The sequence below is a fragment of the Ursus americanus genome, chromosome 3 (assembly GCF_024610735.1).
Source record: "Ursus americanus isolate L20-20 chromosome 3, mUrsAme1.1.p, whole genome shotgun sequence".
NCBI classification, from domain to species: Eukaryota; Metazoa; Chordata; class Mammalia; order Carnivora; family Ursidae; genus Ursus; species Ursus americanus.
In genome coordinates, this window is record NC_142129.1 from 46,840,813 (window position 1) to 46,865,506 (window position 24,694).

Below are 24,694 nucleotides of genomic sequence, written 5' to 3' on the forward strand. Positions count from 1 at the left end.
TTAAAGACAAAGGCCCCTAGATGCCATGCAGAGAGATGACAATAATGATACCAAGCTGTAGTTTTCATTGCTTGAAAGTAAACGAAGAAAAAGATTCACGGCTGTTTGAGGGTGAGGACCAATGAAGGACAGAGCCACAGAAAAGCTCCCCTTTCCTGGGATTACTGCCAGAGCTCAGCCCTCCACATCTGAGGAGACTGTTTCAAAGTACACTTTGCAGCGAGCAGGGAGGGGAAAGGCATCCGGAGAAGGTGGCGCGGGGGTGTCTGTAGGTGAGAAGACTCGGTGCTGGCTTCACTCCAGGCCCGCGGGCCTCAGGCTTAGGTGTGCGGAAGCCCACGGACCAGACGGACTGGGCCAGTGGGGACTTCCTTGGGGACTAGCGTGAGTTTGCTAACATTTGAGGGGGTTGAGGTTTTGAGCCCACTGTTGCACTCAGAACCCGGCGAGTGCTGTGAACCCGGCGTCAAGCTGCTGCCCAGAGCAAAAACAGTGCCCAGCTCTAACGCCGAGGGCCTCTGCCCGTGAGCATCAGTGAGCCAGCTGGGCCGAAAATAAGTTCATTTCCCTCTGTTCGTGTAGTTATGTACAAAAAGACGAAAACAATGCCTAGGAAAAGACCCCAGGGATTTAAATTGGAAATTAATTATAAGAACATGTCGCTTTGCTTGCCCTGATTGGTTTGAGTTCAGATGCGATCCAGACGCCCAGGACTCGGGCCCCTCCGTGGCGGCGTCATCAAAGGTGGGTCATCTGCAAGGTGGGTGGAACCGTGAAGTTTACAGTCTCCATAAGCCCTACGTCTGATAGGAGACACCGAGGCATAGTTTTATTTCCTCTGTGATTCCAATTCGGGCATGGAGAGAAGCTTTTTAGTATTTTGAATGTGATCCAGACACAGGAAACCAGGCCTCTCGGGCGTAGGTCTCACCTCAGGTCCACGGCTCAGCCTTGCTCAAGAAATCTGCTACACGTTCCTTTGTTTTCTAACACTAGTCAGCAGCCAGGGGGCTGGAGGACTAGGGGAGCTGAGACGCTTGTCCTCAAGGCTGTCTCTGGTGAAGTGGACAGTGGGTTGTGCCGTGTTTCATGTCACCTTAAAACAAGAAAAAAATCCTTCCTCAGCTTCTCCAGGAAAAAAAAATTTTTTTTTATTAAAAAACAAAAACAAAAACCCGGGGCGCCTGGGTGGCACAGCGGTTAAGCGTCTGCCTTCGGCTCAGGGCGTGATCCCGGCGTTCTGGAATCGAGCCCCACATCAGGCTCCTCCACTATGAGCCTGCTTCTTCCTCTCCCACTCCCCCTGCTTGTGTTCCCTCTCTCGCTGGCTGTCTCTATCTCTGTCAAATAAATAAATAAAATCTTTAAAAAAAAAAAAAACCCAACAAGAAAAAACCCATGTGACACAAATGCCTAATTTATGTGCAGTACTCAGATCTCCAGATTAAAAAATAACATAGTCATGAAGCATGGGTTTCCTTGTGAAAACAGCTGAGTGGTGAGTGATTTCAGCTTTCACGGGGAAAGATGAGGCAGGGAGAGGAGAGGAAAGGCCCTGAGCCTAGGAACCCAGAGAGCCTGGTTCTGTTCTCTGCTGTTGGTTCTGTTGCTGGGACTCTGTCCCGATGTCTGCCTTGTGCGGAGGGCAGGTTGGGGGGCGTTCAAGTTCTCCCTGCTCTGAGAATCTGTGAACGGAGGCCTGATTTCCAGAGCCCTGAACCTCTCAGAAATGGAGTTGATCCCGTGGGACTGCCCCAGCGGAGGCCCTGATCACATTTTGTGTGACATTCATTCGTGAGCGGTTGCCATGATATCAGACAGCATTTTGAAACCATAGACAGGGATGACTCAGTTAATGGCCTGGGCCATCTGTCTTTGCTACCAGAGCCAGCTTCTCTGCAGTTCCAAGGGAAAATATGGGCAATCGTTAATACCCCAAAACGCTTTGGATGGTTTTAAACAAAATTGTCAACAGATTGTTTATCGATGACTCATGTTTTCTTTTTCTCTCCTTTTTTTTTTAAAAGTGACATTTCTAAGTCCTGTTACTTCTGTGTTTTATGTTCTTGTATGGATAGGTATCTCGAAACCTGAAATTGTCACCTCTGCGTTTTCTGTACTTAATCCTGCTCGTGAGAATTTCTTGCGGCCCTGGCTAGAGTTGAGTTAAATTTCATTAATGGCATTGTAGCAGTCGGGCACTGGGATCACACTGGCAAGGTCTGTGGGGAAGTGTGCCTTAAGGCAATTTAGGAAAGATTTTATTAGTTAGGTAAATAGTATAATTAATATGACAAGAGGAATGTTTAACTTAAAGGAACTAATTCATTTTGCACACATCACAAAACTTAAGAGTGTTCACTGATCAACTGCATGCTGGTTAGAGATCCTTCTTTTATTTTAATGGAAGAGCAGCTCATATTGTTTACTCCTAGCCCAGTTTCTAGCATACTTGAAAGTCATACAGGTAGTTTGTCTTAAAAGTAGGTAACTCAGGAGAGGCAGAATGAGGCAGGGGAGGGACCGCTAGACCAGGAGACGGAGGCCAAAGCTGACCAGCAGGTGATTGTAAAGTTTGCAGATTGGGCAGAGCACCTGTACGCCCCTTCCAACCTTTTCTACACTGAGATTTCACGAATTGACCCTGATTTCCCTACTTGATTCCAATTCATTATGTTTGTCTAAGTGACCAAAACCCAATTTCCCTTCTTATTTTATTTTTCCATTTTGTGAAGCTAAGGAGGAAACAAGAGAAGGTTTGCCTGACCCGTGCTCCATCACCTGTCCTCCAGAGTTCCCCGGGAGGCAGTCATCCGATTACCTAATGCCTGGCACGGTGTGGGCAGCCCCTGGTGAGAGGCTGGCTGGAGTCTCAGTGTGGAGGTCCCCAGGACTGTGGGGAGGCTGAGGTGCCCCCAGGGAAAGGGCAGGAGCAGCAAGGGATTCTTTCGGGGATGCGGGCATAGCCGCATTTGCCAACCGAGGGAGCGGTAGTCCACAGGTTCAACAACCGGAAACAGCAGCGTTCAGTCCTGCTCGTGCCCCGCTCACCATCCCCTGGGAGCTTCCCTCCAGACAACACTAAAGTGGCAGGGAGACATTTTGAGTGATGGTTCTCCCTATTCAATTTTGTTTGAACTCAGCCTTTTCTGCCTCCCTCTGCCACGGGCTGGGTAAATGATAAAGCTCGGCTTCGTTTGCTGTTGGGGACACAGACTCCAGCATTGTCTCCTCTGATTTCGTCCGGGTGTTTTCACGTAGCTGGGGATGGATGGCAGCCGCTTGTCAGAGGCCCTCACGCTCAAGGGTGAGGCAGGCGCCAAGGAGTTAACTGGCAGGAGATCCGTCTGGAATGCGATCTGGAGCTGCGCCACGATTCTGGAGGTACTTGCTGGTTCTCTTGGCTCTGGATGAGTGGAGGCATCGTTTGGATGGATTCTGTAGGGTTTTGGGGGAAAGCCTTTCTTAAAAAGGCCATTCATCTCTTCAGGTCATAAAATGGAATCACAAACTGGTTTTCCCAATTAGAGTCTTAAAACAACAAGAACGAAATCAGTCAGCGCGGCCGTCCTCTGGAGAGTGTTGCGTGTGTGCTCAGAGAGTCACAGCCCAAGAGCACAGGAGTCCTGCAGGACTGGAAGGGAGCCATCTTGGTCTCACATCTCCCATCATTGGTCGTGGATGCTTTCTCACTCCCAGCCCTGACCTGCCTGTGTCCGAGCCTTCCCGGCGTTCTTTTAGCAAGTATCCAGTTTTGGAAATACCTCTGGTGAAATTCTGTAGCCTCGGAATTTGTTTCTGGGACTGTTGGCGTTAGAATGCCACGCAGCTAAGGTGTTAACACTTAGGTAATGTGCTAAACAAGAGACTGAAACTGCCTGGGGGTCATTTCCTCAGCATCTCTAAACCCTTGGTTCTTGGCGGAATAAAAACAAAAACAGAGATAGAAGAACTAGCATGTTCCATGCTGATGCTAGCAGTCCTCCCGTGGACATTTAACTGCACTCTTGGCAAGTGTACAATCCATCTGGTCCAGTATTTTTGTCACCAGTAAAAATTTGCTTGATGGAGCTCAACTCTTTCCTTTCTGTCTTTTGTGTCAGATCTAAAAGGTATGTTGTTTGGAAAGAAAGAGAAAGAAAAAATAGCCCCAGGCTGTATAGCTAACACAAAAATAAAACATGTTGTAATTTTATTTTCTCTGCTTTTTTCCCATTTAAAAAGAAGGACAAATAGGAGGACTTATAAAACACAATTTCTTAGGGAAAAAAAAAGTCATGAGATGTTTTGGTGATTCTTCTTTTTCTTTCAGCTATCACATTAAACAGTTTTGATTTTACTAACCTAGTTAACAAGATTTTAAGAATTAAAACATCTTTGGTAATCTTTTTAACATAGTTGCAACATTTTTAAGTCATCTTGCACTGACTTAACAGCACATGTTGGGACAGGATAGTGACATTTACGGTCTGCTCACTGGCAGGGGAGGTCTGGGAAACATTGTGCAATAAACAAAGCGTGTTTCTTCCATTCCCTCATTTCACCTTCCAGAATGCTCTCTTGAGGCACGTTCCCGGCTTCCCTCGCCCATCCTCTACCTGGAGCTTTCTTTCACTCTGCTTATATTTGCAAGAATTCCAAGCTATGCCTCTGGGGTTCCCTTCTGGTCCCTCCTACTATTAAAAACAACCTCTCCAGAGTCTTATTCCCAGAGGATTCTAAATCAGTGCTCAGGGATAAAGCCATCTGACTGATTCTTTGGCCATTTTCACCAACACTACAATCGATTTGTGGGTTATTACTGTCTGCCAGGCTCTCTGGGGTTCTGGAGGCCAAGGGACACAGTCATTTCCCTAAAAGAGCTTAACCTAAATGTAATTGAGATATGTTCCTTGAATGAGTTTAGGCCAGTGATCTGTAAATGCCCTCCTGACTTCCAGACTCTTAGATCTGATGCATAGAACGAATAGAACGATTCTCTAATGGGACCAGTTCAGATATCCCATTAGGCTGGTCAAGAAATTGTGAAGGTTACATCATCTCCTAGCACCTGTCAAATGGCACCCTATTTCTTCCACCTGTTCATAACACCAGTAACAGCAGTTTTTAGGGGAAAAAAATATTTTTATTTGGTCTTTGATTTCAAAATCTGTCAAACGAGACTGAATTAGATGGTAAGATCTCTTTCTGTTTTATCCCACATTTATGATATTTTGTTTGGCAGATGTGAGGTATGGGGAAGCACTGTTTAACTAGAGTGTTGCTGACAGTTTGTTTTCTCAACTGTCATTAGGTTTGTTTGAAAATTTACAGAATTTCTTTTGCAACCACTTTTTGGAATGCATTGCTTTATCTTTTCATTTTAAAAACTGGTTCTTTACTAAGTGGGGGATAAGTAGGACTGTATCTCTCTTCATTCTTTTCTAGTTAATAATCGCTTTCCATAAATGTTGCTTTCTCTTCACATGGTGGAATAAGAATGGAAAAAGCATTTGCTTATATAATATTTTTTTAAAGGTTTTTTAAATTTGAGAGGGAGAGGGAAAGAGAGAGTGCTCACATGAGTGGGGGAGGGGCAGAGGAAGAGGGAGAAGGAGAAACAGACTCCCTGCTAAGCCCAGAGCCCATTGTGGAGCTCGATGGGACCCCGGATCATGACCTGAGCTGAAGTCTGATGCTTACCTGACGGAGTCACCCAGGTGCCCCACTTACCGAGTATTTTTTATGTAGTTTACTTCTTTTAAATTTTATGCTGGTTTCCTCCTGGCTGGTTAAGGTAGAAAATGCTGTTGGTTGAAATATGTTTATATTTTTGTGGGAAATTAACGGACTTAAAATTAAAAGATGGAAATAAGTGACCATATGGCCAGATTTTTCTGGTCATTGAGGGGTATTAGTTTTGTGTCTTTGGTTTTTCTTGATGCATATAAATTTTGCTTGCCTCAGTCATTTCTATTTTTAAAAAATTGTAAGATTGCCTAATTTAAAAAATTGTTGGCAGTTACTTATCACTATTAGACTGGTGTGACCTTTTAGAATTATTTTGGGGGAGAAAGAAGAGAACATTTCTTGCAGTCCTGTTGAAGCTCTCTACGGAGACACGAGATGCAGCTCATTACATTTCAAATTCCGTTGCGATGATTTTCAGACCGTGGCCTTTCTTGAGGCCACCCTCACGTGTCAAAGAGAGGCATATAGATTGGAAACTCTTTACTGAGGGAATCGCAAATGTTACTGAAAGTACAGTTGTAAAATGTCAAGTTATTTGCATGCTGGTGAATTGGATGTCCTAAAAAATGTTGTAATCCTCGCTCTCTGCTTGTTTTCCTTACCAAGGGATTTGGAGAAATACCACGAAAGAAACACCGCGGGTTCTCTTCCAGTTTGTGTACAGTAACTGCTATGTTGTAGGTGGTTTTGTTTTCTTCTTTAATTTAATTCAGCTTCTTAAGAATCTGTTTCCAAATGGATGTGGGATGGAACTTTGTACATTTTTCCTCTCAAAGATATTTGATCCTTTTCCCCCCTGAGCGTATGAGTGTTCAGTTAATACTTAAGAGAGGTTTAATACTGTTGAACAATGATCACAAGGGTGATTCTTTGGGGGTGCTTTTTAATCATTCACTGCTAAGTCTCCCTTCTTTTTCATTCTTTTTTTCACCTATGTTCTTTTGTGTTTTTTTAAGATTTTATTTTTAAGTAATCTCTATACCCAATGTGGGGCTCGCACCTAAAACCCCGAGGTCAAGAGTCACATGCCCCACTGACTGAACCAGCCAGGCATCGCTTTTCACCTTTGTTCTGGTCCTACCCCGCTGAACAGAAGGGACTGTGCCTCATTCATCTTTTTATGCCATAGTACCTGGTTTAGGATCTGTCTCATATTGGACCCTCAAAGAATGGTGAATAAATGGACAAATAGCCCATACTCTTAAATGACTTGTAGTATCTTAGTTGCACGTTGTTGCCCAGGAACTGGTTAGGAGCTGCAAATTCCTGTCAAAATAAGATGCTTTAGAATAAGGCATGGTGTAATCTTCTATTTGTTATTTTGAAATTATGAACAAAAGACCATCCCTTCTTTGTGAAAGGAAGAGAGGCCAGGGTGTATAAAGAGGATGAAATAATTAATTTGACTTGAAATCCTTGGGTAGGTGAGGTGCTAAGCTTGGAATTCTTTCATATATAAGAAAAGGATAACATAAGCTTGGAAGATATTCCCTGTCATCATTCAGGGATTTTCAGAACATGTGAAGAGTATGGTTGGCCAACATTTTAGCTGTAATGTACATGAAAAGATTTTTTGACTCGATAGAGGGAGTGGTGTATGATCAGAAAAGAATGCATGCCTATACGAATTTAGAATTGCAGAGTCAAGCACTGTATCAGTTTGGGTCGAACAGGAGACAGAAACTACACCATCATTCAAATAGGGAACATTTAAAATAAAGAATTATTGGGTTGCTTGGCTGGCTCAGTCTGTAGAACACGCAACTCTTGGGGGATGAACTCTTGGGGTTGTGAGTTCGAGTCCAACATTGGGTGTAGAGATTACTTATAAAAAAATCTAAAATAAAGAATTACTGAGCTGAGATAGGAGAGTAACCATAGAATGTAAAGAGAATACCAAAGGCTCCTCTGGAGCTGAAGAAGAGTCCCCAAGGAAGCACAGGCTTGGAAGGGGGCCCTTCCTCATGGCTGGGTTTCATACCCCACTGGAAAGGGTGTGGACACAGCCCACTGGGATGGCAGGAAGGTTGTAGGTTATGTGGGCTACTGCTGCCCCACAGTTGCTAGACTAGCAGGAAACAACACTCCGGGCACAGGCAAGCTGAGACTGATGGCCAACGTGCCAAGGGAATTGGGGTACAGCTGTGGGTACAAGAACTGCAGTGTGCAGCGTGTAGCAGGGCTGTGGGGAGGTGGTTACTGGGCCCAGAACAATCCTGCATGGTCACTGAAGGACTGTGTGTTCTGGACTCCTGCCTGGAGCACAGAGCATCACCAGATGTTCTCTTCTGTGTGCAGTGCTGAGGGACCAAGATGCAAAAACAGTATGCTGGAACCACTGCAGTGTCCCTGCAGCGCCCTCTACTGACAAAGCCTAATATTGAAGTCACTGTAAAGAAGAAATGCTTAGTCTAGTTCATTATCACAGAGCAGGTGTTAAAGGGTGAATTTGGAATTGAGCCATGATAAGCTGATAACTGGCACAACCCCAAATTCCAATTTAGTCAGGGATGTTTTGTTTTGTTGTCGTTAAGAACAGTGATAAATCAAAAGGAACTGATTTCTGTTTGAGGACTCACTCTGTACTTTGTAACTGAAAGATCCCATCAGTGCTGGCAGTGTAAGCTGGGTACTCAATTAAAAATTGAGTTCATGATAGATTGATTTTGATACTTTATTTTTAAAAGGAGCACATACTAAAATCATGAAATACTTGTCTTACAAAACGATCTCTCTGATTATTAAAAGATTAAAGACTGCATAGTATGTGCCTTTTATATAATTTGTAATATATGAGCTTTTCACCTCTAAATACAGCCACTCTGGACTTGAAAACTCTTATGCCTCTTATTTGTGTGTCTCTATCTCATAAAGCTTAAGAAGAACAAAGGATAACCCTATTTAACAAGCCCCCGGCCACACATATCAACCTGCCACATAGTTGCTCACCTTTACACCTGATGGCAGCAGCTGGCTCTGTCCATTAGACATCATGAAAATTACTCTTTGGGTTTTTAAAATGTACGCCTTTTAATTTCACTGTGCTTTCTCTTAAATTATAAGAGTGGATAAATAGGAATGTTCAGTGAAGTGTGTCTGCCATTCATTATCATATATATTTTTATGTGTATTGTATATTTTCTTAACTAGAAGTTTCGTAAAAATGAATGCATTTGCCAAAACGTTAATGTAAAGTTACCTTTTACGGAACTTGATTTTTACAAGATGGTAGTAGAAGGGAACTATATTACAGAGCAGAGTCAGCATCTGCACTGTAGGGCCTCAGCATGGCACTCACATCTAACTGTAATGATAATGAGAGCAACATTTCTTTCGAGTGCTGTCTGTGGCCAGGCATGTTCTAAGTGCTTTATATGTATTAACTCAGTTAATCCTCACAAAAACCTTCATATGAGGCAAATACTATTCTTATTCCCATTTTACAGGTGGGGATACTGAGGCAGAAACTGAAAAAACTTCCCAAGACTACCTAGTTACTAAGTACTGTGCAGGAATTTGAACCTAGGCATTTTGGTTTCAGAGCTCTCATTCTGACCCCCTATATACCATACGGCCCACAGGATTGATGGAATGGATTATTTTTCAGTACACTGCTTACCTGATATGACACGGAAGAATGGCTCAGATGTTAAATAGTAAGTGACATTTGGAAACCCAGAAAGTTAAGCTGAGCATGGCAGCCTGACTTAACCTTAATCTTGCTCTAAGGTTTTCATAGCCTCCTGGGCCACAGAAGACAAAACCCTGGACCCACCCAAGTTGACTAATGTAATTAGCAAAAGCCTCCTCCCTTTATGGAGCTAGAACCCTTAAGCTACATTCTCTCGGTAATGTGAGCTAGGGTAACAAAAACCCAGGTTCTTCCAAGGAAAATTTTCTATCTTGAACCTTAACACTATGTGGTGGAACAAACATAAAATTCAGAAAATTTGTAACCTCAAGACAGTTCATGGATTTACAGCTAGAATTCACATTAGCCAGATGGTCAGAAAGACATTTAACTAAGGTTGGTAGTCTCTCCCAGCACCTAGCAGAAGCAAATGCAGATTCTTTGTGGAGGAATTCCCCTTAATTTGACCATTAAGAACCCTCACAGAGTTTCTAAAATATGTTAGCTCACATTAAGAAAAAAAAATCACAAAACACAAGAAAATACATCATCATGAAGGAGTCAGCAAAATCAACCTGCAAGGACTTTAGATATTGAATTTATCAGGCACAATAGATAAAATAAGTGTGTTTTCTGTGTTTAAAAATGGAAGAAGGGGGCGCCTGGGTGGCTCAGTCGGTTAAGTGTCTGCCTTTGGCTCGGGTCATGATCTTGGGGTCCTGAGATCAAGCCCTGCGTTGAGCTCCTTGCTCAGTAGGGAGTCTGCTTCCTTCTTGCTCTCCCTCTCTCTCTCAGTCTCTCCCCCTACCCCAATAAATAAATAATAAAAATGAAAGAAGAGATTGAAAGTATGTCTAAGGAGCAAGACTATTACTATGACAAGGAAAATTTGAGAAAGAGGCAAATATAATTTATATAAATAAAAAAATACATTACTGAAATTAAAAGCCTAAGAGGCAGTTTATTAACAGATTAGACAGAATTGAAGAGAGAATTAATAAACTGGTAAAGAAGAGTGAATTAATGTTCAGAACATAGTACTATGGGACAGAAAGAGGGGAACTACAGAAGAAAGGCTAAGAGAGAAGGAGAACAGTGAATTTGGCAGAAATGAAAGAGATCAGGCCACAGATTCAGGACACCCAGCAAATTGCAAGCCATATTAAATTTCCTTAAAAGAGGTCCATAAGTAGATATGACATAGTGAAACTGCACAATGCCATGACAAAGGTCTTAAGTAGTCAGAAATGATAGTTTTCAAAGGAAAAATTCAGCAGTTTAATACAGCAATGATAGAAGCAGGAAAATCATAGTCTGTGATTCTGCCCAGCTAGCTCTATTTCTCAAAAATGAGGGTGAAACAAAGCAACATTTAGAGTGAGAAAAGATGTGTCATCAGAGCCTCACAAAAGGAGTTTCTGAAGTATGAACTTTGCACAGAAGGAAAGAGCTTTCAAATAAAAATATCAGAATTTTTAAAAGGAGCAAAAAACAAAGAAAGTAGTAAATGTATGAGTAAATATGAACCAGCATTAACTGTCTTATATTATGAACTTAAAAAATAAACAAAATATGTGTCAACATAGCACTATCAGTCGTGAAGTGACTATAACCTATTATTTTAGAGGAAGGTGAAGAAATCAATAAAATTTGAGTTTTAAAATTTGAAATTAGATTTAAAATTTAGATACATTATGTATACATTTCACTATTTATAGAATAATCACCCAATAAAGCTAAACAAGGTGTTTAGCTTCTAAACCAGTAGAGGAAGCAAAAAAGAAATAAAATAGTTCATCAATCCAAAACATTTAAAAAACATAGGAATGGATAAGACAAATAGGACAAAATAAGATGATAGAAGCAAATTCAAATATAATAGTATTAAGTGTAAATGGACAAATTATTCTAGCTAAGGGATAAAGATTATCAGACTGGATTTTTAGAAATTCTAGCAATATGCTGTTTACTAAAAGAATCACAACTACATCCATAGTAAAAGTAGGTAAAATTATACACCAGAGTCCTATTAGAAGAAAGCTGGTATATTAATAATAGAATTTAAGGCAAAAGTATTATTAGTGATAAAGAAGATCATAACAGGTACAATTTACCAGAAACATAAAACAATTCTAAGCTTTCATACACTTAATACCTTAATATGATGACTTCGAAATATATAAAGTAAAAATTATTGAGGGGTGCCTGGGTGGCGCAGTCGTTAAGGGTCTGCCTTCAGCTCAGGGCGTGATCCCGGCGTTATGGGATCGAGCCCCACATCACACTCCTCCGCTATGAGCCTGCTTCTTCCTCTCCCACTCCCCCTGCTTGTGTTCCCTCTCTCGCTGGCTGTCTCTCTCTGTCAAATAAATAAATAAAATCTTTAAAAAATTATTGAAATTACAAGGAAGAATAAAACAGCCCTTTATCATTGGAGGAGATTTTAACATATTCTTTCTCTCTCTCTCTCTCTCTCTCTCTCTCTCAGTTGGTAGATCAGGAGGCAAAAAATGAGTAACACAATGAACACAGCACTTAGCATCATGCAAAAGACATAGAAAGAACCCTGTATCCAACATCTGAAGAATACATACTTTTATAGGGCACATAAAATATTTAAGAAAATTGCACCATAAAGCAACTTGCAACAAGTTAAAAGGACTGGCATCGTACAAACCAAATAGTCTGTAATTCAGTTAGCACTCTGTAACGAAAGTTAACTAGAAAAAACCCCATGTTTGGAAATTATGAAGCATGCGTTCAGATACATCACAAGACAAAGCACAGAGTACAGACATGATAAAATATTTAGAAATAATAAAACATTTACATATCAAAACTTGTGGGGTACGGCTGAATGGTCCTTAGAAACGTGTAGCCTTACAGGCTTACTTAGAATTGGAAAAAGGCTGGAAATGATCTCAGTGGTGAGGGTCACAGTGTGGACTAGCTTCAATCGCACTGTCCACTGTTGAGAAATTGAGAAAAATGGCCAACTTAGTGTGATTTTTTTTTTTCAAGTGTTCCAGAATGATTTTAGTGACTTAACATTTTGGCATGTTCTAGAATAGCAGCTTAAAATCTTATCCCTTAAAAGCACAAAACATTTTGTATAGGTATCTGTTAATAGAGGATGGTATAGGCAGTCCCCACATTAGAGATGGGTGTGCCCGAAATACCCCCGTAAGTGTGGAGGCAAGGGGACGCAGACGCGGGAAGTGGCAGGAGTGCGCAGCAGGAATGGTTAGGGTAAGGAAGACAGATGGGGAGTGCACGGCCACGCTGCTTACTGCCACATGGTAACCTGAGCCTTGTCCATGGATAAAGCGGGGGGGACTTCCTTGATTTCACGAGCTGCGCTGGATTTTAGTTTAATCCACTAGTTTGGCCCTTGTGATACGGTAGACGTGTAAACGGAGTAAAATGTTTGGAATGATTTCTTCTGTGAAATTTCATGCTTACATTAGGATAATACTTCCAGTCCAGCCTAAACAGTTGTTTTTTTTTTTTTTTTTCCCCGAAACAGTACAAGCAAATAAGCTGCCTTCAATGTATGGTTGCCCTGTGAGGCTTGCAGTTCATTTTTATACATGAAAGACTTGCATTCCCAGGAGCCCCATCTAACGTGGAGCTGTGCTCTACTGTCCTGTACACGTGGTGTGAACGGCCTCCTTTTGCTCATTAACTTGCCTTCTTGTACTAATTAGTGCTCACTTAATGTACTTTGTGTGCTCCGGCTTTTAAAAAAATGTTTTCTTTGAGAGAGACTGTCTAAATCCTACTCTCTCCACCCCCCTTATCATCTGCCATTCAGTGACTGCCTAGATATTTAAGGAGGCCCGTCGCTCATGGTGGAGCTCTGGGCTGGGTGCGTCAGAGGTCCTGTGAGGGGCAAATACTCTCTCTGCTCATAAAGAATGGAAACTCGCAGGAGAGGACAGCCTTTTCCAGAACTGCAGTCTTAGGCAGAAGATGCACACCACAGTTGGGGGTGCGTTGTTTTTGGAGAATTCGAAGGAAGAGAATATTGAAGCCAGACTACTCTGAGCTGGGAGGCCTCGGGCAAGTTCACGGACATGTCTGAGCGTTAGTTTCCTCATGTAGATTGTAGGGCTTGTATTCTACACATCGCAAGGGTGTTTTCAGGAATAGAAATGATATGTGTAAAGCACAGCGTCTGGGAAACAGGCTCTTAATCATCAAAGTTATTAAATCAGTAAATAATCATTGTGTACCTACTATGTTCCATGCCCATAGGATACACAAGTGGATAAAATGAGTCCTGGCTTTGTGGAGCTTATATTCTATGTGATAAAAAGTATTAAAGCATTATTGACTAACAAACATAATAAGTATTTGTCGCTGTATTATTATATTATCCATTTGGAGGAATCTGGAAAGAAACAGATAGGGTTTTCACAGTCAGAGATGGAAATGTGGGCAGGGATGGAAGCATGGGAGAAGGAATAACATTCACCAAAGTGCAGGGTCGGAAATTTGCCGAGGATAGGCTCAGTGACAACCGCCCGGGAGTGCGTTGGGCCAGCACACATGGCTGACCCTGGGTGAGGAGTGGGCAGCCTGAGTGCCAGGCTGGGGAGTTTACAGCCCGTGAGCAACTGAAATCAACAAAACAACACAGGGATGATTTTTTTTTTTTTAACCTGGGGTGTGATTTGACCAGGTCTGGATTTTAGGAAGTTTTTAGTATGTTAGTGCCACGTAAAGGATATTGGAAGGGAAGAGAGACTGGAATTTGGAGAGGTCAGGTCATTGCAAAAGCTTAGTGAAGAAAAAACCCAAAGAGAATGAATCGATGCCATCCCCTGTTATTTATTAAGTCTATATTAGGAACTTTTAAAACTTAATTTTTCAAAGTCTTATTGACATCAAATATAGAAATCCTAAGTGTATCCCATTAATTTTTACAAAAGCGTATCACATATAAACTTGGGTGGATACCATCCAGATTGAGATATAGGACATTGCCAGCACCTATACTGGACTTTTAACTCAAAATGCAGCGTGGGCACCATTTGCTGTAGCCTGTTTCAGGGAAGGGTGGTGGGCAAGTCTGTGGGGTAAATCCTACCTTGCGCCAACCAGCGGTCTTTTCAGCTCTGCCGTCCATCTCCCTCCCCTTCCTTCCTGAGCAGCCAGTTGCTACATTAACCAGACAGCAGGAAGAAAGGCAGACTGTGTCTACCAGAGTCTGCGCCTCTTCCTGAGTTAACTTTTTAAGTGGGATACACGAAGCAAGTTTACCCTAATGGCCCCAAGCATGAGAGAATCACATTTTATACCAAGCCTTGGGTCTCCCTAAAGGGAAGCAGTAGAAATATTTACAAGTCGTTTTAGTGTGGCCAGAACATACCCAAACAAACCACAAATAGAGATCCTGTCAGCAGTGCACTAGGGGGAGGGGTCCCTGAGTCTCGGGTGTGACTGGGGGTGGGGGGCAGGGGGCCCTCAACCATGGTGCAGTTGGTCATTCTCCTTCTCCAAGTGATGGTACGGCATTCTCTTTACACACAGGAAGGGACCCATTTTTGCTTCATTGCTGATTATGGCATTGCCATCAACTAGTTAAAAAGCTTTGTAACAGTTGTTATAAAAGACCACTGGGTTTGGTCAAATTTTAAAGGATAGATTCTTTTAAGTTGTAGTTCTTCAACTTTTATTAACTACTGTGCGGTCAGTTTTATGTCAAGGCAAATAGGAAAGGCCTTCTAGATAAATAGCATTGATTATCAAAGTAGTATTTTGCGTAATTAAGTGTATTTAGGAATATGTACCCTGGGGCAAATAGTATTTGAAACTTTAGTTTTCCCTTATTAGTCAGTTTATGGCACGTTTACTTTTCAAAATGGACTTGGCAAGGGGTGCCTGGCTAGCTCAGTTGGTAGAGCATGCGACTTTTGATCACGGGGTTGTGAGTTCGAGCCCCACATTGGGTGTAGAGATTTTACTTAAAAACAAAATCTTTAAAAAAAAAAAAAAAAGAACTCAAAATGGACTTGGGAAGTTATATTTGGGAAGGCATATGTGAGAAGTTGGAGAAGAACGAAGAATTACGTTGGTTCCTCCCCTAATTGAAGAAACTGAATTTTAATCCTGAGAGGGGCTCAAACAGGAGTGATTTGCCTTTGTCCTTTTTATTTCTGCCTGATTGAACAGATTAAAAAAAATTGCTGTGATTGAGGGTTGGGTGGGAAAAATGAGGATGGGAGGGTCCCACAAAGCCCTGCTAGCATCTTCCCACCTGTGGATAGATTCAGCCCAAGTCTTCTCAGCACTCTCCAGTTCTTCCCACTCCATTCCGCTCCTTTGCTTAAAACTCAGTTGGTTGTGTGATGAAAGTCTAAAAAGCTGTTTCATTTCAAACTCTTATCTGTTGCAATCTATATTTTAGGATTACAGGATATTTGGATCTCTGGGATACTTTGCCATTGATAGGAGATATGAAAGTACTGTTTTGTGTACTATTTTATTTTGCAGGCTAGCAGAATAAACTTCTTTGATTTTTCCTGAATGTATGCCTGAAAAAGAGTATTTCTTCCTAACTGTAATTGTGATAGTCTCAGCCACATCAGTCCATTTAATTTAGAAACCTAGAGTTGAAAGCATAATGAATGTCAGATGTAGTGAATTGATTCTCTCAGGAATGTGTTCTGATATCAGACAACGTAATTTTTAGAGTTCCTGGTCTACCTTTAAAAATCAGCTCGAGCAGATTGAAGACCTAAAACTCCTAGAAGAAAACACAGGGAAAAACTTTAGGACATTGGATTTGGCAATGATTTCTTGGCTATGACACTAAAGATACAGGCAACAAAAGCAAAAATAGACAAATGGGACTACATCAAACTTAAAAACGTCTGTACATCAAAGGAAACAAACAATAGAATGAAAAGGCAACTTTTAGAATGGGAGAAAATATTTGCAAATTATATATCTCATAAGCGGCTAATATTGAGAATATAAAGAATTTCTACAATTCAACAACAAAAAACCAAATGACCTGATTGAGGAATGGGCAAAGGATTTGAATAGCCCATTCCCCAAAGATCTATTAGAGATGGCCAAGAAGCATATGAAAAGATGCTCAACATCACTAATCATGAAATTTATGCAAGTCAAAACCACAATGAGATGTCACCTCACCCCCATTCGAATGGCAACTATCAAAAAAAGAAAAAGAAAACGAAGCAACAAGCGTTTGGTGAGGGTGTGGAAAATTGAAACCCTTGTACATTGTGGGCAGGAATGGAAAATGATGCAGCCATGATGGAAAACAGTATGGAGTTCCCTCAGAAACCTGCAGGTAGAATTACCACATGATCCAGCAATTCCGTTCCCGGACATACACCCGAAAGAATCGAAAGCTGGGTTTTGAAGAGATGTTTGCATACCCACATTCACCACAGCATTATTCACAATAGCCAAAAAATAGAAGCAACCCAGATGTTCATTGACAGATGAATGGACAAAGAAAATGTGGTTTATACATACAATGGAATATTATTAAGCCTTTCAAAATAAGGACATTCTGACACATGCTACAGCGTGGATGAACCTCGAGGACATTATGCTAAGTGACATAAACCAGTCACAAATGGACAAAGATGGTATCATTCAGGTAAGCGTCTGAAGTATTGAAAGGAAGCAAAATCCTAGAGTCTGTTGTACAACAATGGGAGTATGTCTGACACAACTAAACTGTATGCCTAAAGATGGTTAAGATGAAAAATTAATGCTATGTATTTTTTTTTTACCACAATAAAGAGAAAATAAGTCTCCATACTTGTTCTTCTCTCTTTGGATAAAAATGATTTCTCATCTTTGTGAGTATCCTGTATTCCAAGACTGGGCATCTTAGCATGATTTTTGCAGGTTTGATGTTAACATCCTGACTGTCCCGCATTTCAAGTCATCTCAAGTAACACAAACTACAGGTTACTTTGCTCTCCTTGTGAAGTTGGAGAGATGACCAGGGTTTTTTTCCCTTTGTTAAAATACTTCTACAGTTCCTGCCGTGCCAAATGGTTTCATCGTTTTCAAACGAGGCTGGAGAAACCGCTTGTTGCTGAGGGCGGAGGGCGGAGAGTACATTACAAGTCTGTGCAGCACTCAGCTCTCCTTTGCACTGATGCAAAGTGACAGTGTCAGTGGGCATTGCTTTCTTCCAAAAATTTGTATAGTAGATTTTTATGCCGGTATTAAAATGATCAAATGATCAAGTCGATTCCAGAAACTCAAGTGAAATGGAAATGATGTAGAGACAAAAAGGTACGCGGTTTCCTTGGTGCCATTCATCTCAGGAGGGGGAGCACCCAATTTTTAATACAAGCAGTTTACAACCACTCATGGTTAAATGGTTTACAGGATTCTTTGTAACAAAAGGTGGTCTAATTACTAAGGAGGAGAGAATAATATAGCCAGGTTATTTACAATGTGTGACTTACTTAAATTATGATCCTGTTAACTATACAAAAATGACAGAAAGCAGAAACATCAGAGCAAATTTAACATTCTGGCTTTTCATTAATGATCTTGAATATAGGAGGTGTGCACAAGGTTAATTTTTCCCCCTTTAAACATCACATGAGGCCTGCCCTCAGAGTGAACCTGCAGTTTCAAAGATTCAGTACATCAGCTCCTAAACAGAAAAAAAAAAAAAATGATAGTTTTTCTTTTCTCCTGGGCTACACTAGCATGTTTAGTTGCTGTGGCTGAATCACGTCGTTGGGTTTCTAAAGGCCCATCTAGATCAATTTTAGGTGTGATTTCTTTCCTTATGACTTTTGTTTTACTCTGAGTTACTTGTTGATTTTAATTGTTCTCGTTTGCGATCTTTAAATATTGATTGTGCCCTGATCTTTGTAGGGCTTTTGCATATGAATCTCACGACATTTTTTTCAGGGGTAGGGTTGGGGGGGTGCCTTATTGGGGAGGTTGTTCCTTGGAAGTGAAACAGATGAAGAGTATGCAAAAGGAGCTGGAAAAATTAGTATTCAGAAGCCAGTTTGCAGGAGAAAGTGTAGAATTTTACTAGATTAGTGACGTTACTTATCCTAAGTAAACTGTATTCATTTACACTATTACAGTAAGACTCTTAACTCTAGAGAACAAGCTGATGGTCACCAGAGGGGCGGTGGGCGGGGGGTGGGGTGGGGTGGGGAATAGGTGGTGGCGATTAAGGAGGGCACTTGTCCTGATGAGTGCCTGGTATTGTATGGCAGTGTGGAATCACTGTTTTGCACACCTGAAGCTAATATTACCCTGTATGTTAACCAACTGGGATTTAAATAAAAACTTAAAAAATAATAAAATATTACAATAGTTTCTTTAAAAATGCAGTTATAATGTCTCTCTTAGAAATTGTCCAGAGACTCAATAACAAAAGAAAGCATATAGAAAATATTAGTAACTCAGTTAACACACTTGATCTAATGACAATATTAATCCCCAACGAAAGGTACTCATGTGACACAGAAGTCAGGTATGGGCCCGGCTGCAAAGAAGGTCTGTACGTGTTACAGAAGTTAGAAGCCGAGCCTGGTCTAGGTTCTTCACTACGATGCAGTGATACTGGCTGTCAGCGACAAGGACAGCCTTCCCCCAGTCTAACAACTCAGAAATTTTAAAATACTATTTTTTAACTGTTGTTGTTATTTGAGATACAGTTCATAGACCATAAGATTCACCCTTTTAAAGTGTACATACAATTCTGTGGGGGGTTTTGTTTTGTTTTGTTTTGTTTTGTTTTGTTTTGTTTTGTTTAAGTAGCTCCATGCCCAGTGTGGAGCCCAATGCAGGGACTGAACTCATGACCCTGATATCAAGACCTGAGCGGAGATAAAGAGTTGGCTGCTTAACCGACTCAGCCACCCAGATGCTCAGTGTTTTTCTTTCCCCCTTTCTTTCTTTCTTTCTTTCTTTCTTTCTTTCTTTCTTTCTTTCTTTCTTTCTTTTTTTTTTTTAAGATTTTATTTATTTATGTGACAGAGAGACAGCCAGCGAGAGAAGGAACACAGCAGGGGGAGTGGGAGAGGAAGAAGCAGGCTCACAGCAGAGGAGCCCGATGTGGGACTCGATCCCGGTACGCCGGGATCACGCCCTGAGCCGAAGGCAGACGCTTTAACGACTGCGCTACCCAGGCGCCCCTCTTTCTTTCTTTCTTTCTTTCTTTCTTTCTTTCTTTCTTTCTTTCTTTCTTTCTTTCTTTCTTTCTTTCTTTTTCTTTCTTTCTTTCTTTCTTCTCTTCCTTCCTTCCTTCCTTCCTTCCTTCCTTCCTTCCTTCCTTCCTTCCTTCCTTCCTTTCTTTCTTTCTTTCTTTCTTTCTTTCTTTCTTTCTTTCTTCTTTCTTTCTTCATATTCACAAATGAGGCAACCATAAACCCTCTCTAATTTTAGGACATTTTTATCACCTCTCAAAGAGCCCTGAACCACTAGTCCTCCCTTCCAGCTCACTTCTGTCCCCAGCCCTTGGCAACCCCTAACTTACTCCCCTTCCTCATTTATTTGCCTGTTGTAGACATTTTGCGTAAATGGAACCACAGAATATGTGTCCTTTTGTATCTGGCTTCTTTCACTGAGCTTGTTTTCAGGGTTCATTCACGTCGTAACATGAATCAGGATTTGATTTCTTTTTATGGCTCAGTAATATTCCATTGTATGATTATGACACTTTCTTAAATCCATTCATCCATCCATGTACATTTGGGTTGTTGCCACCTTCTGGCCATCGTGAATAATGATGCTGTGGGTATTCATGTACGGTTTTTTGTATGAACCTTTTTTCAACTCTCAGTTAAAGAATAAAATCATAATTTAGATAAAGAATAAAATCATAATTTAGATAAAGAATAAAACGATAATCAGAATGAAAGACTATTTAGAAATTACTGGAAATGAGAACACTTAATATAGAAACCTGTAAGTTGTGGCCAAAGCAGCCCTCAAAGTACAAATAATAGAATAGAATGATAGCATATTTAAATATAAATTATTTATAAGAAACTTAGAATTACTGAAAATAGATTAAGTACTCAAATCAATATTTGAGGAAAAAGAACAACAGAATTTACCGCAAATGTCAAACACCATAAGTGATAACTATAAATTCAGAAATTACAGAAAACAAGAGTAAACAAAAAAAAAAACCTAACAGATTTGATAAATAAAGCTGAAAAAACTTTTCTTTGAAAACATTGATAGGGATGCGTGGGTGGCTCAGTCAGTTAAGAGTCTGCCTTCGGCTCAGGTCATGATCCCAGGGTCCTGGGATTGAGTCCGGCATCAGGCTCCTTGCTCAGCAGGGAATCCCCTTCTCTCTCTGCCTGCTGCTCCCGCTGCTTGTGCGCGCTCTCTCTCTCTGTCTCTGGTAAATAAATAAATAAGATCTTTAAAAAAAACCCAAGACATTAATAAAATAGGGACATCTCTGGCAAGCTTAATCGGAGAAAGGAGGAAGATACAACCAGAGGTTCATAAGCATTTTCTATGCATCTTCCTTTTTAACAATGAATTTGAAAATTCAGTCAACTATTGAATTACCAAAATTGACCCAAGAAAGAGCACATGAATAGAAAATAACCATAGGAGAAAATTACTCTTCTCTTCTTCCGTCTATCCATCCTTACATTTCCATCCTAGCCAACCATCTAATTCCTTTATGAAAAGTAGCCGTCTCCTTCCTCCGAAATACCAGATACACATTTTGGCATTGGCAGAGAGAAATGCCTAAGCATAGAGAAACACAGTAAGCATCCAGGTTCATTCTACAGATCAGCCTAAGTCTTTTAAGTAAACCAGATGAGAATATGACCGAGAACATGTGGGGCCATCTCACCTGTCAGTATAATACACATCATTATCAGAATAATACACCATGATTTTGTAAGCTTAGCGTGGGAGGGTAAGGATAGCCCAATATTAGGAAACCAGTGTAATTCACTAAGTTAATAGGATAAAATGCTAAAACCCACATAATTATCTCTATGTGTGATAAATATCAGAAAAAAAAGAAAGCTTCAGCAAGATTGTTTCATCATTAGAATACGAATCAACAAAAATGAGTATTTTTCCTATATGATAGCATTAACCATATATACAGTATTATAGAAAAAAGGACACCTCTCACAATGGCATCACAATCTGCAAAATTAGGAAAGTAAAATTAACAAAAGTATACGAGGCAAACAAAAACTTTACTGAAATTTATGAAGAGCTGTTAATAAATGGACATATGTTCCACTTCTGGCTAGCAACTCAGTGTTATAAAGCAGGTTTTCTCCAAATTGGTGTAACACTTATATGCAATTCCAGTAAAATCCCAATAGAATTTCTTTTTAAAGCTTGACAAGTTGCTTCTAAAGTTCATATCAAAGAGTAAGCAAAAATGGCAAAGAAACATATTTGAAACAAATTATTGTGGGGCATTTGTCCTACTAGATTTTACAATATGCAATGGAGAATCTATAGATAGGTTTATGGGTACATAAGAATTTAATATATGATAAAGATAAAGCTTTCAGGTCAGTAGGAAAGGATGGGCTATTTAATATCTGTAGTTGACCCTTGAACAATATGGGGGTTAGGGGTGCCAACTCCCAAGTGAAGTCAAAAATCGGCATATAACTTGATTCCCCCTAAACTTTACTACTAATAGGGAAAACAACCACGAGAGATCACTTTTTACTGTGATAGGCAATTTGTCAGAGAGACGAGCTGCTTATGGGGAGCTGATTAGCATCTCACAGTTCGTCTGAATTTCTTCAGGTTGTCGCAGATCTCCAAAGAATTTTCCAGTACATTTATTGAAAAAAAAATCCACGTGTGAATGAATCCACGAAGTTCAAACCCATGTTGTTCAAGGGTCGACCCTTTCTTTGGGGAAGTATATATTTAGATACCTATTTCATGCCACATACTACACTTCAAATCTATAAAATTCTAGAAGAAAATAAAGCAATATATTTTTATAGTTGTGGAGAAGGTCTTTAGACGCATGACAAGGAGCCCTGAAGTCTTAAAATGTTTAACAAATTCGGTTTCGTGAAATTATGGTGAAAGAAACTATAAACAAAATTAAAGTATGGATAGCCAAGTGGGAGAAAGTGTATGAAACATATGTAGCAGGTTCAGTGTTGAATTCAGAATATACAGAGCTCCCATGAATCAGTAAGGAACAACGGGAATAGGAAAGTGTGGGAAGGATATGAGCAATCACGTAAGAAATAGAAATGGCTGGGACGCCTGGGTGGCTCAGTTGGTTAAGCGTCTGCCTTTGGCTCCGGTTGTGATCCCAGGGTCCTGGGATCGAGTTCTGCATTGGGCTCCCTGCTCAGCGGGGAGTCTGCTTCTCCCTCTCTCTGCCACTCCCCCTGCTTGTTCTCTCTCTCTCTCTCTCTGACAAATAATAGAATCTTTTAAAAAGAAAAAAAATACAAACGGCTAGTAAACATGAAAATGCCTTTGTTTACCAGCAAGAAGAACGACTATCGGATTCGATTTTCATCTATCAGATTGCCAAAAATTAAAATGACTGATAACGTCTGATGCTTGGGAGGGCATGGTAGGAAGAGCCTTCTCTTACACTCCTACCGGAAATTGAGACTTACACAGCAGATTTAGGAGGGCCACACCGATCCAAACTTAAAACATACGCACTTCTGACCTGAGCAGGTCTGTCTCCTGCTATACTACAGAAATTCACCAGAGCAGTATTTATGTACAGAAAACCTGGGGGCAGCCTAAATGTCCCTCACTAAAGGAACAGGTTAAATAAAATCTGAAGTATTAATGGGGCACCTGGGTGGCTCAGTCGGTTTAGCATCTGCCTTTGACACAGGTCATGATCCCAGGGGATCGAGCCCCGCGTCAGGTTTACCTGGGAGCCTACTTCTCCCTCTCCCTCTGCTCTTCCCCCTGCTTGTGCTCTCTCTGTTAAATAAATAAATAAAATCTTAAAAAAAATTTTTTTGTAGTATTCATTATGTGTGATACTATGCAGAACAAGCGAATTTTGTATAATTTGACATGGATAGAACAGACTTGATATCTACGAGGCTGAGTGACTTTGAGCAAGTTACTTAACTTCTCCAAGCGTTAGTTTGCCTGTGTGTAAAAATGGGGGCTCTTGATAATACCTCCTAAGGGTTTTGTGGGAAGTAAATGGGACGGATGGTCCATGCATCGTGCTGGGCACAGTAGTAAGCACTCACTAAGAAGTGGGTCTAAAATGTAGTGCAGGCAGTTTTGTGTTTGATTGTGCGTTGAAAAAGTTAAAGAGGGGTACCTGTCCCAGGGCTTGTAAGTAACAAGGCAGGAGGGGTGGCGAGATGAATAAAATGGTAAAAAAAAACAAAACAAAACAAAACAAAAAAAAAACCCAAACCAAAAAACCCCACACACCTACTGTGAGGTGTTCCTGACAGCATCAGCCTCACCACGGGCTCTCATTCTACTTAACAATTCAGTCTGTGTTCTTGTTTTGAATACAATCACTTTCTGTACCCCTGAGTTTGGAATCATCCAGAATACAGGAGGAGGAGGAGAGAAGTAGTTTAATCTCAGTTCAGCAGAGCTTTTCTTCAAGTGTCCTTTAGAAAGTTTTTCCTTTCCTGGCCGCTCCCCTTCATCTGTTACGCAGTGTAGGTTGACTTGCTGAGATAGGAAGGAAGCAGCCCAGATAGTGTCAGAAGAAAACATTTTAGATTTTAGGGAAAATGCGCTCTGAGGCACGAAGCCATTCAATGACACTTCAGACACTCCTGCCTCCCCCAGCCCCAGCCCCGCCTTCACTGAAGAAGCGAAGCCGATTTCTTTTATGCCTCCCCAATTTTCACCTTCCTCCGCCTTCTCCTAGCCTTACTCCCTCCTTCCTTCCTTCCTTCCTTCCTTCCTTCCTTCCTTCCTTCCTTCCTCCCTCCCTCCCTCCTTCCCTCCCTCCTTCCCTCCCTCCTTCCCTCCCTTCCTTCCTTCCTTCCTTCCTTCCTTCCTTCCTTCCTTCCCCTTGGGGGAGGCATTGGTCTCACCTCATTCAGAGTTTAAGAGGCTGGTGACCCCTGGTGTCAAAATTTCATCTCTTTTGAACAATCAGACTCCTTCCCCCTTGCTTTTCCCGTTGTTGGAAGCATTAAAGGAAAAACTGACACTAAATTCCTGAGAATCCCAAGATGGGTTTCAAATAAGGTTGAGTCAGTCCTTTGCTCAAGTGTGATTATAATGTCTCTCAATCTGTATCCCTCTCCCCGCCCCCCGCCCCTCGCCCCAACAATTAGATGCTATGTAGAAACCTAGTAATTCTATGATGACTATAACCTTTTT

The 24,694-nt window shown here is 41.0% G+C and overlaps 1 protein-coding gene and 1 non-coding gene across 2 annotated transcripts in view; both read left to right on the forward strand.

Annotated features, from left to right (window-relative positions):
* Nucleotides 1-24,694, forward strand: part of JAZF1 (JAZF zinc finger 1) — a 327,118-nt gene that overhangs the window by 108,996 nt on the left and 193,428 nt on the right. The window lies entirely within an intron of this gene.
* On the forward strand, nt 15,246-15,318 carry TRNAK-UUU (transfer RNA lysine (anticodon UUU)). The gene has a single exon. It is a non-coding gene; the product is annotated as a tRNA-Lys (tRNA).